This window comes from Dipodomys spectabilis, unplaced genomic scaffold, assembly GCF_019054845.1.
Source record: "Dipodomys spectabilis isolate Male_0828 unplaced genomic scaffold, ASM1905484v1 ptg000574l, whole genome shotgun sequence".
NCBI classification, from domain to species: Eukaryota; Metazoa; Chordata; class Mammalia; order Rodentia; family Heteromyidae; genus Dipodomys; species Dipodomys spectabilis.
In genome coordinates, this window is record NW_024871251.1 from 39,372 (window position 1) to 54,092 (window position 14,721).

Here is a 14,721-nt window from a genome sequence, read left to right on the forward strand (position 1 = left end):
GCTCTACCACTGAGCCACCTTCCCAGCCCGAGAAAACGATTTGTGTGCATATTTACTACAGATGCAAACATTATCGTGGTTATTTCTGATACTACATTTGTTGGTTTCATTCATGGATAGAGAACAGGCAGAGAAGTGACAATTGCAAACTTGCATTTACTAAAGGGTTAACTTACATGAAATTTATGTTGGGCTAAATAGCAGATTTTTTAAATTAAATTGTTTTTATCCCTTCCTTCATTCATTCCATTTTTCTTTCCTTCATTCCTTCATTTTTTCCTTCCTTCCTTCCTTCCTTCTTTCCTTCCTTCCTTCTTTCCTTTCTTTTTTCTTTTTTTAAAATATTTTATTATGAAAATACTGTACAGAGGGGTTACAATTACATGGGCAAGATAATGAGTACATTTCTTATCAAGCATTGTTGCATCCTCCTTTGTTTCCCTTTCCCATCCCTTTCCAGCCTCCCGCCGCCCCCCACCCAAGTTTCCCCCACCCCACCAAAGTTGTAAAGTTCATTTTCGACATGACAACTTGTACTTCTCGTTGTTGCAACGGGTCCAACAGTATCCTTATTTAAACGATTTGTTTGTCCCCTTCCACTCTACAAATTATATAGACATCAAATACAGTGAAAGCAGGGGTTACACTGTGGGGGAGGGACATACAAAGCAACAAAGAAATAAGGGAAAGCATGGGACCTATGTTTCTTTGGGCTTGGCTTACTTCACTTAATATAATTTTTTCCAAGTCTTTCCATTTCCTAACAAATGGGCCACTGTCATTCTTTCTGATGGAGGCATAGAATTCCATTGTGTATATATACCACATTTTCTTGATCCATTAATCTACTGAGGGGCATCTGGGTTGGTTGGTTCCATATCTTAGCTATAGTAAATAATGCTGCATTAAACATAGTTGTGCTGGTAGCTTCAGTGTGGTCTTGCTTGCAAACATTTGGGTAAATGCCCAAAAGTGGCATTGCTGGGTGATTGGGGAGCTCTATGTGGAGTCTTTGAGGAACCTCCATACTACTTTCCAAAATTGTTGAAGAAGTTTACACTCCCACCAACAATAAAGTAAGGTTCCCTTCTGTCCACATCTCCTCCAGCATCTGTTGTTATTAGAGTTCTTGGTTTTTGCTATTCTACCTGGGGTGAATTGGTATCTTAATGTTGTTTTGGTTTGAATTTCTTTTATGGCTAGGGAGGTTGAGCATTTCTTCATGTGTGTATTGGCCATCCTTCTTTCTTCTTCAGAGAAGTTCTCTTTAAGTCTTTAGCCCACTTATTTATTGGGCAGTTGTTTCTTTGAGGATTTGTTGTTGGGGGATTTAATTTTTTGAGTTCCAAGGATATTTTATATATGAGACCCTTCTCCGTTGTATGGCTAATGAAGAACTTCTTCCAATCTGTGGGCTTTCTATTGATCTTGCTAGCTATGTCCTTTGCCATGCAGAAGCTCTACAACTTCATGCAATTCCATTTGTCCAACATTTCTTTGATTTGTTGTGTTTCCGGATCTCTATTCAGAAAATTTCAGCCTGCACCAAGGAGACCTAGGGTTTCTCCTATACCAACCTGTAATATTTTCAGATTGTCTGCTTTGGCTCCGAGGTCTTTGATCCATTTGGAGTTGATTCTGGTGCAGGGTGATATATAAGGATATAGCTTTAGTTTTCTACAAGTAGTTAATCAATTTTGCCAGCACCATTTACTGAAGAGGCTGTCTTTCTTCCATTCTATTTTTTTAGTTCCCTTATCGAAAATTAGATGGCTAAAAGTCTGTAGGTTAATTTCTTGGTTTTCAATTATATTCCATTGGTCCTGAGGTCTCTTCTTGTGCCAGTACCAAGCTGTTTTGATTACTATGGCTTTATAGTAGAGTTTGAAATTTGGTATTGATATTCCTCCGGCTGTGCTCTTTCCGTTGAGGAGCGTTTTTGCTATTCGGGGTCGGTCTTTGTTGCATATGAATTTTTGGATTGCCTCTTCTATTTCCTTGAAGAATGAGATTGGAATTTTGATAGGTATTGCATTGAATTTGTAGATATCTTTGGGAAGTATTGCCTTTTTCATGATGTTAGTCTTTCCAATCCAGGAGCATGGAGGTTTTGCCATTTTCTAACTTCTTGTTTGAATTCCTTTTTCAAGTTTTTAAAGTTTTCACCATAGAGGTCCTACACTTCTTTGGTTAACTTAATTCCTAGATTTTTTTTTTTTGTGGAGCTATTACAAATGGAGTTGCTTTCCTAATTTCAGCCACACTTTTCTCATTCTTGGCATACAGAGATTTTTGGGGGGTTAGTTTTATACCCTCCAACTTTGCCAAAGTTTTGAATCAGCTTGAGTAATTTGGGAGTAGAGTCTATTGGATTCTTTAAATACAAGATCATGTCATCTGCAAAGAGGGAGAGATTTATTTCTTTCCCTATTTGGATCCCATTTATGTTTACATCTTGTCTTGTTGCTGTATCTATACATTCTAATACTAGATTGAAGAGAAGTGGAGAGACTGGACATCCTTGTCTTGTTCCTGAGTTAAGAGGAAATGGTTTTAGTTTTTCACCATTAAGTATAATGCTGGCTGTAGGTTTGTCATATACACCCTTTATTGTATTGAGGAATGTTCCATGGATTCCTAATTTTTCCAAAACCTTCATCATAAAGGGGTGTTGGATCTTGTTGAATGTTTTTTCTACATCTATTAAAATAACCATGTCGTTCTTATCCTTGCTCCTATTGATGTGATGAATAATATTAGTTCATTTGCATATATCGAACCAGCTTTTTGTCCATGAAATGAATCCTGTTTGATTTTGGTGTATGATTTTTTGGATGAATTGTTGAAGTCGATTGGCCAAAATTTTGTTGAGAAGTTTTGCATCAATGTTCATGAAAGAAATGTGTCTATAGTTCTCTTTCTTTGATGAGTCCCCGCCTGGTTTTGGGATGAGGGTTATGATGGCTTCATAGAATGAGTTTAGTAGTGAACTTTCTCTTTCAATTTCATTGTCAAGTTTGAGGCGTATTGGTGTGAGCTCTGCTTTGAAAGCCTTGTAGAATTCTGCTGTAAAACCATCTGGTCCTGGACTGTTCTTAGATGGGAAGTCTCTTATTGCTGTTTCTATTTCAGTGCTTGATATGGGCCTGTTAAGATGGTTAAATTCATCTTGGTTTAGTTTCGACATGTCAATGTTTACTAGGAAAAGGTCCATTTCTGCCAAGTTCTCAAACTTACTAGCATAAAGTTTTGAGAAGTATTCCCTTATAATGTTCTGAATCTTGGTTGTTTCTGTGGTGATGTTTCCATTCCCATCTCTGAGTTTATTTATTTGGGTGTGTTCTCTTCTTTTTCTGATAAGATTTGCTCAGGGTTTGTCAATTTTGTTAATTTTTTCGAAAAACTAACTCTTTGTTTTGTTGATTCTTTCTATAGTTTTTTTTGGATTCTAATTCATTTAATTCTGATTTAATTTTAATTATGTCTTTCCGTCTACTGTATTGGGGTTTATCTTGCTGCTCTTTTTCAAGGAGGTTCAGGTGTCTCATTAAATTGTTGGTTTCAGATCTCTCTAATTTGTTGATGTAGGAACTCAGAGCTATAAACTTGCCTCTGAGTACTGCCTTTGCTGTGTCCCAGAGGAGCTGGGAATTTGTGTGCTCCTTCCTTCCTATCTTTTCTTCTTTGCTTCTGCCCTCCTTCCCTCCATCCCCACCTCTATCTTTCTCTCTTCTTTCTTTCCTTTTCTTTTTTTCTTTCTTGGTTTCTTTGTTTCTTCATTTTTTTCTCCTATTCTCCCTTCCTTTCTTTCTTTTATTTAGAATAATTCTTAAGACTATAGAAACAATACCAAATTTTGCACTCCAAGGTGTTATGAGGAATTATAACTATTAAGTAGATTGACATTAATTTTAATGACCTATGCAATACCTTAAAACATATTGTACTAAAAACCACTTCACAAAAGTTGAAGTATATGTAACAAATATTACTTTTCATGATATTTTTTATTTCTTCAAACAAAAATAAGAATTAATCGTTTAACTAGGGATACAGGTGGACTCACTGCAACAATGAGATGTACAAGTCATTAGGTCGAAAATGAACTTCACAACTTTGGTGCGGGATGGAGGAGCGGGGAGTATTGGGTGGGGATTGGGGGGAGGATGAGAAGGGATAGAAAGGGGAAACAAAGGAGGAGGCAACAATGCTTGACAAGAAATGTACTCATTATCTTGCCCATGTAATTGTAACCCCTCTGTACAGTATTTTCACAATAAAAAAAATAACAATTTACTTAAAAAAGAATTTAGACATAATATTGTATGTGTCTGTGTGTGTGTGAGTGTGTGTGTGTGTGTGTGTGTGTGTGTGAGTTTGTGTGTATGTGTGTTGTTCTTTTTATTTGAACTCAAGGCCTATCCCTTACTTTTATTCACTCAAGGATAGTGCCCTAACATTTGATCCACAACTCCACTTCTGGCTTTCTGTGTGTGTGTGTGTGTGTGTGTGTGTGTGTGTATTTATGTGTGTGTGTGTGTGTGTGTGTGTGTGATTGAGATGTGTCTCACAAAATTTCTTGCCAAGGCTGGCTTTGAATCCCAGCTTCCAGTGTACGGAGGATTAGAAGATTGAGATACACATATTCAGCACATAATATATCTGAGAATAAAAAATTATTTGAGGGCTGGGAAGGTGGCTCAGTGGTAGAGCGCTTGCCTTGCATGCCTGAGGCCCTGGGTTCGATTCCCAGCACCACATAAGCAAAAAGAAAAAAGCCGGAAGTGGCGCTGTGGCTCAAGTGGTAGAGCGCTAGCCTTGAGCTGAAGAGCTGAGGGACAGCGCCCAGGCCCAGAGTTCTGGCCCCACGACTGGACCCAAAAAAAAAAAATTATTTGAAATCCAGAGGTCAATTTAACAAATTAACATTTAGATATTTATTTAGTTACTAAATCTGAACCTGCACTGTGGAAAAATATTTTCATTTTTATTAAAAAATATACACTCGAAGGTTTAAATGACAGAATCTTTGGACAAATTGAAATACTCTATTATTCAAAAGCTACAAAAGGATCATTAATCAAATGTCTCATGTAAGCTAAAGTCAATAGGCTCTGTCAGGCTGAAAGAAACAATTTGTTATTAACTTTAAATTTTTTCTACTGTGGCTACATGATTTTCTATTGCTTTTACCCTAATCTTTTTTGACATAAAAATGTAGATTCATACATTTTTTGAGTATGCAGAAATCTTAGTTACTGGTCATGTATTTCTGAGGTTCAAGTACCAAGTCATTTCAGAGAAACACTGAATTTTGTGTATTTTATGTCAACACTGATTTTAAGAAATTGAATCAATCTCAATATGAGATAACTAAAGCAAGATATATGACATATCCAATTATTCCTAGAGATTTGAATATAACTTATTGTTGAATTGCAGGAAATCCATATTATAACTACTCTCCATATAAGTTATAGTATTCATTTTTCTTTCAACTTGAAAGAATGAACCTCATTATAGATGACAAACAACTTGAATAAAAATGCCATAAAATAATGAAAAATTCAACTCATTATGAGTTGAATGAAATAGTAATTTTTGAAAATCAAAAATGAAATATCTTGAAGCTTCCTTATCTGTTAAATAAAATGTATTTGCATTCTAAATATTTCATTCATCTCTCCAACAATAGTATAACCAAACCAACTCCATGTCAAATAGCTCCTCTGATTAATTCAAGTAACTATTTAGGAGCAGTAGTTTTCACAATTGTACAGAAATATCTACCCCCCCCCCCATTCTAGAAATAGAATCTGAATTCATAAAGGATAGGGATTAATAATTAGTTTTCACTATGTTACCATAAAGAGGTGGTGAACATTTTCAAGTGGGCACAAATGTAGAGATTTGGTCACTGAGAACTTGTGATCAAAGAGGACAATAAGATCAAAGACCTTTCCCCCTTTTTCTTCTGTTTCTTCTCTATCTCTTTCTCCTTTTCCTTCTCCCTCTCTCTCTCCCCCTCCTTTTTCTCCCTCTCCCACTCCTATTACTCCTCTTCTTTACTTCCTGGCTTCCATGAATACACATACTCCATCGCATGTTCCTGACATGGGGTACTGTTCCACCACCAACCCAAAGCAACGAGGATAAAAAACATAAAATGAAATGTATAAAATCAGAAGCCAAGATCAATCTTTCCTCCTTTTAAGTTGATTTTATAAACTATTTTGTCATATTAATAGGAGACTGTCATAGCATGCTCTCATTTATCATAAGGGATAAGATTTACTGGAAAAAAAATCTGACCAACATCACCCTAATGAAATGATAGATTAAATTAATATTATATGATTGCAAATCTACTTTAAAATTTCAGATATATATCAGCAAGAGCCAAAAAATTCACCACTATGATTTGCTATGGAAAGACAGCAGAATTCAATCTGTTCCTCAGTGATATTGACCTATAATTGGCAGTATTTTCAATTTTAAGAATGATTTAATAAGACTGAAGAACAAATTTCAACTCAAACTGCGTGATATAGAATTTACTTTGCCCCTGTAAACAACTTTTGAATTCTATCTATATTTGGTCCCTAAAATGACTTGTATTTTATTCTAATAATATTTTTAATTAACTTTAAGTACATGATTGGGGGTTGCTCTTTGACCATGCAGTTTATAAATAGTGTTTAGTGAGTTATTTTGTTTTCCTTTTTTCTCTCCTGAGGTTTGAACTGTAGGCCTGGGTGCTGCCCCTGAGCTCTTATGGATGAACACTAGAACTCTATCACTGTACGAAAGGCAGCACTTTCAGATTGTTCTGAGTTTTGATTGGAGATAAGAATTTCACAGAATTTCCTGGCTGGCTTCAAACCTCAATCCTCAGCCTCCTGAGTATCTTGGATTACAGGCATGAGCCACTAGTGCCTGTCTTAATACAATGCTTCCTTCTTTTATTTGGACAGTCCTGGGTCTTGAACTTAGGGTCTTGACAGTGGGCAATGTCCTTGAGCTTCTTTTCCTCATACTAGCACTCTACAACTTGTGTCACAGTGCCAATTCCAGCTTTTTTGTTTGTGTAGTACTGAGGAATCAAACCAGGGCTTCACACTACCACTAATTCTACCACTAAGCCACATTCCCAGCCCAGTACAGTGCATCTTGATGATCATTTTCCCTCATGCTTCTCAATCCTATCTCATCCCTCAATTTACATAATTTTGTAGAATATTCACTGACTCGCAATATCATATATAGTCATTTAGAGGATATGTCACAGATCATATTTTATTGATAGTCTCATTCATCAACATACTAAACTCATTACAGAATTCTGTGATTTTAAATCCTAAATTACCACTCAGATTCACCCACTACTATTCTAAAATTTTTCGTAAGGTTAATGCAAATGCAATCTGTAATACTTCGATAAAGTACAATGATTCTTAGAAAGTTAGAGTTGTACTATGAACATCACCTTCAGTTCTAGAACATTTTATCGTCATTACCCTCTCAAAATACTCCAATATTTATTAGTAGTCACTTCCTGTCATCATTTCAACCTACCCTCCATTGACCAACCATTACTTCATAGTCTACCACTACAGATGTGCCAATTTTAAAAAGCTCATTTAATTAGAAAATGCAGTATATTTCATCCATTTCTCCCATATAATATTAGTGTTTCCCAAGTAAGTTCAAGTAAATTTTTCTCACGGATAGAGCATATTGTTTTGTATGCATGTGTATAATTGTATAATGTCCTCAATGATCAGTTCAATATTTTATTATAAATTATTGTAAACGGTTTTGCTATGTATATTCTTGTACATGTGTCTCATTGGGCATGTGTTGAAATCTATTTTGGATATCAAATTATGATTCAAAATGCTGGAAAATAAGAGCAAGTATATGTGTAATATCTTAAAGATTTCCAGTATGTTTAACAAACTGACTATATAATTTTAAGTTCTAAACACCAATGTGTAAGGATTCCAATTTCTACATAGTGGTTGTGCAGTACTATCATATTGTTTCTATTTCCACTAATCTCTATATGTATGCAATGTCTAGGTATGTTATGATCTTTCCATATGTTCTTTGGTTGTTGGTATATTACAGAGATATATATTTGGACTTCTTGATAACTTATTCAGGATGGTTAAAGTTTTTCATTGGCATTAATATGTATATGTATAAACACTATGTGTACATATGCATATATTCATACTTCTTAGGTGTATATATACAAATACCTATATATATATGTATACCTATATATGAATATACAGATGTATACATACATGTATATAGACATATATGTATATTATTATTTTCATTTGTCTCTAAATTATAATTTTACTTTATTTGCCAAACATGTCCTTTATTGACTTTACTTTAGCATTAAGCAGTCTTAAAGATAGGCTCAAGTCTAACATTTTAGTATTATCTTAGATACCAATGGCCTTCTAATTCTAATGAGTCATGAGCCCTCAGTATGTTGACCAAATTTCTTAGTTTGTTTGCACAATTACTATAAGTATGTATTTTCTCACTTATCTTTGTTTCATTCACCACGCAATCTGTATTTAGCCTTTATGTCATACTTGAATACCAATGCCTTTGGAAGATATTTATTAATTGGTGTCTATTAATTGCATGAAGAAATCTTATTGAAATATTTTGCACACTCATATATTGATCAAGGGCCTGATTAACCTGTTTCTGTCTTTTTCCATTCCCATTGCCCCTTATTTTTCAATGGTTTTCTGTGAATGACTTTGTGCTATCTCCACACATCGTCAAAATGTATTTCACCCACCATCATTGAAAATCATACCATGCTGAATATAAACGCAAAAATCTGAATAAATGGAGACATATAATTTTTATGGATTGGGGGATACATATTTTCTCCCACTTCCTCGTCCCTTTTTTGGACATTCTTGGGGCTTGAATGTGGGCCTGGGTACTGTCCCTCACCTCTTCAGCTCAAAATGAGTGCTCTACCCATTGAGCAACTTTGCCACTAATGGATTTCTGGTGGTTAATTGAAGATAAAAGTCTCACAGACATTCCCATTCCAGATGGCTTTGAACCACAATCCTCAGATCTCAGCCTCCTATGCAGCTAGGATTATAAGTATGAGCCATCAGCGCACAGCTTCACAATTTTATTTATAAGTTTTTGACAATTTCTTAAAACACCTGACCAACACTCTTTGACTCATTGACAAAGGAAAATAAACTGGAATATATTTCTCTCTCCAATATTAAAGCTGTTAGTGTAAAATTGTTATGTTTGTATAGGAAAGATTATACAGCTCAATGGGAGTGTAGGGCACCAGATTAGAGGAACATACATATTATCAAGGAATATTTAATAAGAATGTAAAACACTTGTGGAATGACATTCTCTTTAATAAGTGGTGATAGATTATACAGTATTGGGGAGAATTAAAAAGTGAACGTTGACTTAAACATAACAATTTATTCAAATATTATCTTAAAGCAGGTTTTGAAGGTGGCATATAAAACAAAAAGAGTGATGTAAATATAAAGCAAAGGAAGATGTTTTGATAATTTTAGAGATGAAGCATACTTAAATATGGCATTAAAATTATACGAAAGGAAAACTTTATATAGTAGTAATCAATAAAATTGTAAAATAATTTAGTCTATGAAAGGTCATACAAGTAGTGAATAGAAGTTGGGAGCAGGGTGCTCATATATCACAACCTAGCAAATTGGTAGGTTGTGATTTGAGTATTTCTGTTTGAAGGCAGCCAAAAAAAATAAAGTTCTTGAGAATCTTATCTCTGCTTAATCAGCAAAAAAGCCAGAAGTGAGGCATGACTCAAATGGTAAATTGTTAACCAAATGCAACAAATCTCAGGGGCCCTGAGTTCAATCCCCAGGACCATACATACACGTACAAAATTAATAGTAGTAATACTAATAGTGATGATGACGATGATGATGATGATGATGATGAAGGGTATCCATAGTCAAGGATAAAATAGTTGCAAATTCTGTACCTAAAGAATGCCTCAAATCTAGACTCTACATAGAACTCTCAAAACCTAATGTTAAAAAAATCAATTGGAGGACTGGGAAGGTGGCTCAGTGGTAGAGTGCTTGCCTTGCATGCCTGAAGCCCTGGGTTCGATTCCTCAGCACCACATAAGCAAAAACAAAAAAAAGCCGGAAGTGGCCCTGTGGCTCAAGTGATAGAGTGCTAGCCTTGAGCTGAAAAGCTGAGGGACAGCGCCCAGGCACAGAGTTCAGGCCCCCCGACTGGACAAAAAAAAAATCAATTGGAACCTAGCAAAGTACATCTTGTGAAAAATAAGCACAAGAAAAGCATCATCAGTCATCAAATGAATGCACATTAAAACTAAAATTACATCCTAAAACATGTATGAGAATTACTTCACATAATACAATAATGTCCATAATAAGTGCTATAAAGAAACAGAGAAACTGGATGCTGGCAGGAATGTCAAATGGGAAAGCCACTTCTGAAAACATTTTGACAGTTTCTTATAATATGAAATATGCAACCACTCACAGTATAGCACAGGAATGGAGCTCTTCCGGCTTTGGCTCATGGAAATGAAATGTAACATTCACCCAAAAGCCAAAACACAGATGTTTATAGCAGCATTATTTCCTCTAGTCATAAAAATGGAAATCAGTTCAGGCTTTCCTCAGGTGAGTAGGAAATGAATTGTGCTACATTCTATAATGACAGAACCAAAGGCAACTCGTGGGAATACAATATTAAGGCATACAACAACTGGCAATAATCTACCAAAGAGTTGAAGGCAATCCTAAAAGCTTATTTATTGCATGATCTAGAAGCTGGAGAAAAAAAAATGTGTTGGTTGCCAGAATGAAACAGTTTTTGGATGAGACAAAGAGAAGTACTGGGTTTAATTATAAAAGGGAAGCATGAGACAGACTCATTTTTGGTAAAGAAACATATCTATAAATATATATTAATATAGAGTTGATAAAATTTTATTGGACTTAATATGTGCACAAAATTATTAAAACAACTGGTCTGCATAAGTTGCTTGTGAAATATTAATGTCCTACTTTTCATGTCATAGTTATAAATATTTGAAGAAACTGGGAAAATAACCAATGGATTTCTCTGTGTTTTTATTATAACATCATAAAAATCCATACTAACCTCAATAGAATTTAATATCTAGAAAATAGAAGTCAATATTGAGTGTATACATTGTAAAATAGTCTGAGTCCAAACATGGAATGAAATGTACATTGCTAATTAGAAGGCAGAACTGTAGAACACTGACATCCAGGGACAGCTCTGACCAAAAAAATTGTGAGAAACTACAAAAGCAAAGACAGCTAGATATAGTGTAATTTCCCTGATACCTCACATTTGTGGAAGCCATAGGTAACAGATTATTGCTCAGGGAAGGCTTGGCCAAAAGGTAAGACCTTATCTGAAAAATAATCTAAAGTGGTCAGAGCCTTAGCAGCTTCAAGCATCAGTAGTGCCAAAGGAAAAAAGAGAAGAAGAAAACAGAAAACTAAAGGAAAGGATAGAAAAGGAAAACTATTACCTCTTTATTCTTGTAGTTTCATGTCATTATATACAAGAATTGAGAGTAATTTGTATACTGTTTTAGGATTCAGGCCTCTTTAACATGAAAGCATTTGTAATTATTTTATTATTACTATTTATTAACTTATTATGCCTTCTTGGAGATTGAACCCATGGCTTTGTATATATTAGTCTAGTTCTACAACTGAGCTCTACCCAAGCTCTCTTGTATAGTTCTGGAAATTGTTTATGAATTTTTCAATAGATAGCTACTCTACTTTTCATCTTATTTTTTTCTTTTCTCTTCTGCTTTTTCTTCTATGTATTTTAGTTTTTGTTTTAAAAACTTTCCTCAATTTATCTTCTAAACTTAGAATTTTGCTTCGAGATTACAGGGAAGTCGGCTATTTTTATGGCACCTATTAAAATTATATACAGATATATGTATTTCACATGCATGATTGATTTTTAGAGTACATTACAATATGGTCATATGCGCATAGATATTGAGTCATTGTGATCCTCTCCTCAGAATAGCTTCACTTGTTTTCACCATGTGAATGCTTAAAGTGCTGTTAGTTAATCATGTCCAACTATATGTATTTTTCATTTACTAACTACTGGATTAACTTGTATATTTATGGACATATTCTAGTTATTACAAATGAGGAAAACAATGCAGCATATATTTAATTAGATCTAGCTTATCTCACTAAACATCATTTTTCCCAGTCTTTCTATTTCCTCATGAATGGGGTAGTAACATTCTTTCCAATAGAAGCACAGAATTCCATCAATACAACAGAATCGAATATCCAGAAATGAATCCATTCCTATAGGTACATAATCTTTGATAGAGAGCCAGAAACAGGATGGAAGAAATACAGCCTCTTTAAAAAAAATTGTGCTGGTAGAGTTGTCTGTACACAGAAAACTGAAGTTAGATCCTTATATACCTCCCTGCACCAGAATCGATTCCAAATGGATCAAAGACCACAATGTAAGTCAGATACTTTGAAAATGTTACCGGAAGGGTTAGGGGAAACATGAGGGCCCCTTGGCATAGGTCAAAACTTCCAAAGATCACGAAGCACAACAAATCAAAGTAAGTCTGGATAAATGGAATTACATCAAACCAAATCAATCATTTGTCAAACTCAAAAGCCATGGAGAAAAAAGACATAGTGTAGCACAGATTTGTGGGAGCACTTACTCCCTTTTCTAGCTAGGTTATTTACAGTGGATTTACATGAATATACGAGTTTTCTGGTGGAGATTATAATGAAAACAAGTAATGCTAAGACATAAATAGCATGTGAAATGAGTTGTAGCTGGAGAAAGGGAGTGATTAAGGCAGTGGGGTTTAGTTCAAAGACTTGGCTTGGTGTCAGCTAAGTAAGGCAAGGGAAGCGGGTAAAGCAGGAGTGGTTATAAGCAAAAGCTCTGGTCTGAAACCTCAAAATAAAGACCCTTGTCTATGTGAACCAAACACTCTCTAACATGAGGTTGTATTTAAATTACAAAGCAAGAGTTTAGAGTTTTGCAGAATGGGATGGTGCATATTCACAGGCAATGTCTACTATGACAGGTAATCCAATCTACTCTTTCACTTGTTTCCCAATAACAAGGTTTCAACACAAATGAGTACAATGAGAGTGTACAAATGAGACTTTGATTTTTCCCTCTCATGAATTAAAATTCTATCAAATGATTTCTGTCCTCCAGATGTTAACACAACATATCTCAGTAACTTTTCTACTATTTTTCTTCATTATTGATGCTCATAGTACTTTTTATTGTTGTCTTCTGCACATATGCCATTTTTAAGGCTTGAACTCAATGTTTAATGGTCTCCATTGTATTTTTTGCTCATGGGTGATGACACTATTCATTGAGCCACATCCATACCTTCTCCTTCTTGCTGGATAATTGACGATAAATTTTCACATTTTTTTTCTGTTTGGACTGACATTGAACCAAAATGTTCAGGTCTTACCTCCTGAGTTTCTAGGATTCTACTCATGACCCAGTAACACCTATCTTTTCTTTACTGTTATTTTAATTATGTGGTAGAAGAAAGTGGAAGTATATTTGTTTTAAGTGTGCAATTTTCAAATACAAGTTAGAATCAACTTGATATAATGTAACTGTTATCAATTTTAACAGTTAAATCAATAAATACTACACATTCCCACAGAAATATAATTGAAAACAAGAGGCATAATTGTTTTCCTAAAACAAGTAATAGAGTCATGAATTTCTTTCTCATTACAATTCATGTTTTATATAACTTTAATTAGCAGACTTCCATGACTAAAAGTTAATATATTAATTGTATACCATAAGAAGCAAAGTGATTATAGCTAAAAATAGACATTTCATCACAGCCAAAAGATAAGGTTGAGCAGCCTCACTAAAAAGAAATGTTACATACAGAAACTAATAGATATGATATAGTTTGATCATTACACAAGTTATGAATGAATGGAATTACCACTCCATACTTCATAAATGTGTAAAAAATAATTATGTAGCTAAGTGCCAGTGGTTCATATTTGTAATCCTAGCTACTAAGGAGTCGCACAGCTCAGAATCATGGTTCAAAACCAGCATAGGCAGGAAAGTCCATGAGACACTTATCTCCAATGAGCCACCAGAAAACTGGCAGTGGCTCAAGTGGTAGAGCACTAGCTTTGAGCTGAACAGCTGAGAGAAAGCGTCCAGGCCCAGATTTCAAACCACAGGATCGACAAAAATTAGAAATAAACAAATATTTTGATGTAAATGTTAAAATGTATTCTAAAACTTTAAATCTTCACTAGATATAATAGTTTACATAAATGTAGGGAAGTGTTTTCTAGTTTTAGTTGTCATTGAATCAATTGTGTAAATCACACATTTCTCACTCAATTCATATTTACATGTTTGTATACTTATATGTCATAAGTATAATTAACTGATAAGTGATAGCCAGTGCTGTTTAAGGAATCTCCCTTGGCTTTCTAACATTAACTCTTCTGCCCTAAAATCGATATGCCCTCCAACGTTGTCAGAGGTTTCATGAGTTACTCATCTCATTGAAGGAGAAAAGTATAAGCCATAATCATTGTTTGGAACAACTGTCACATTTACATG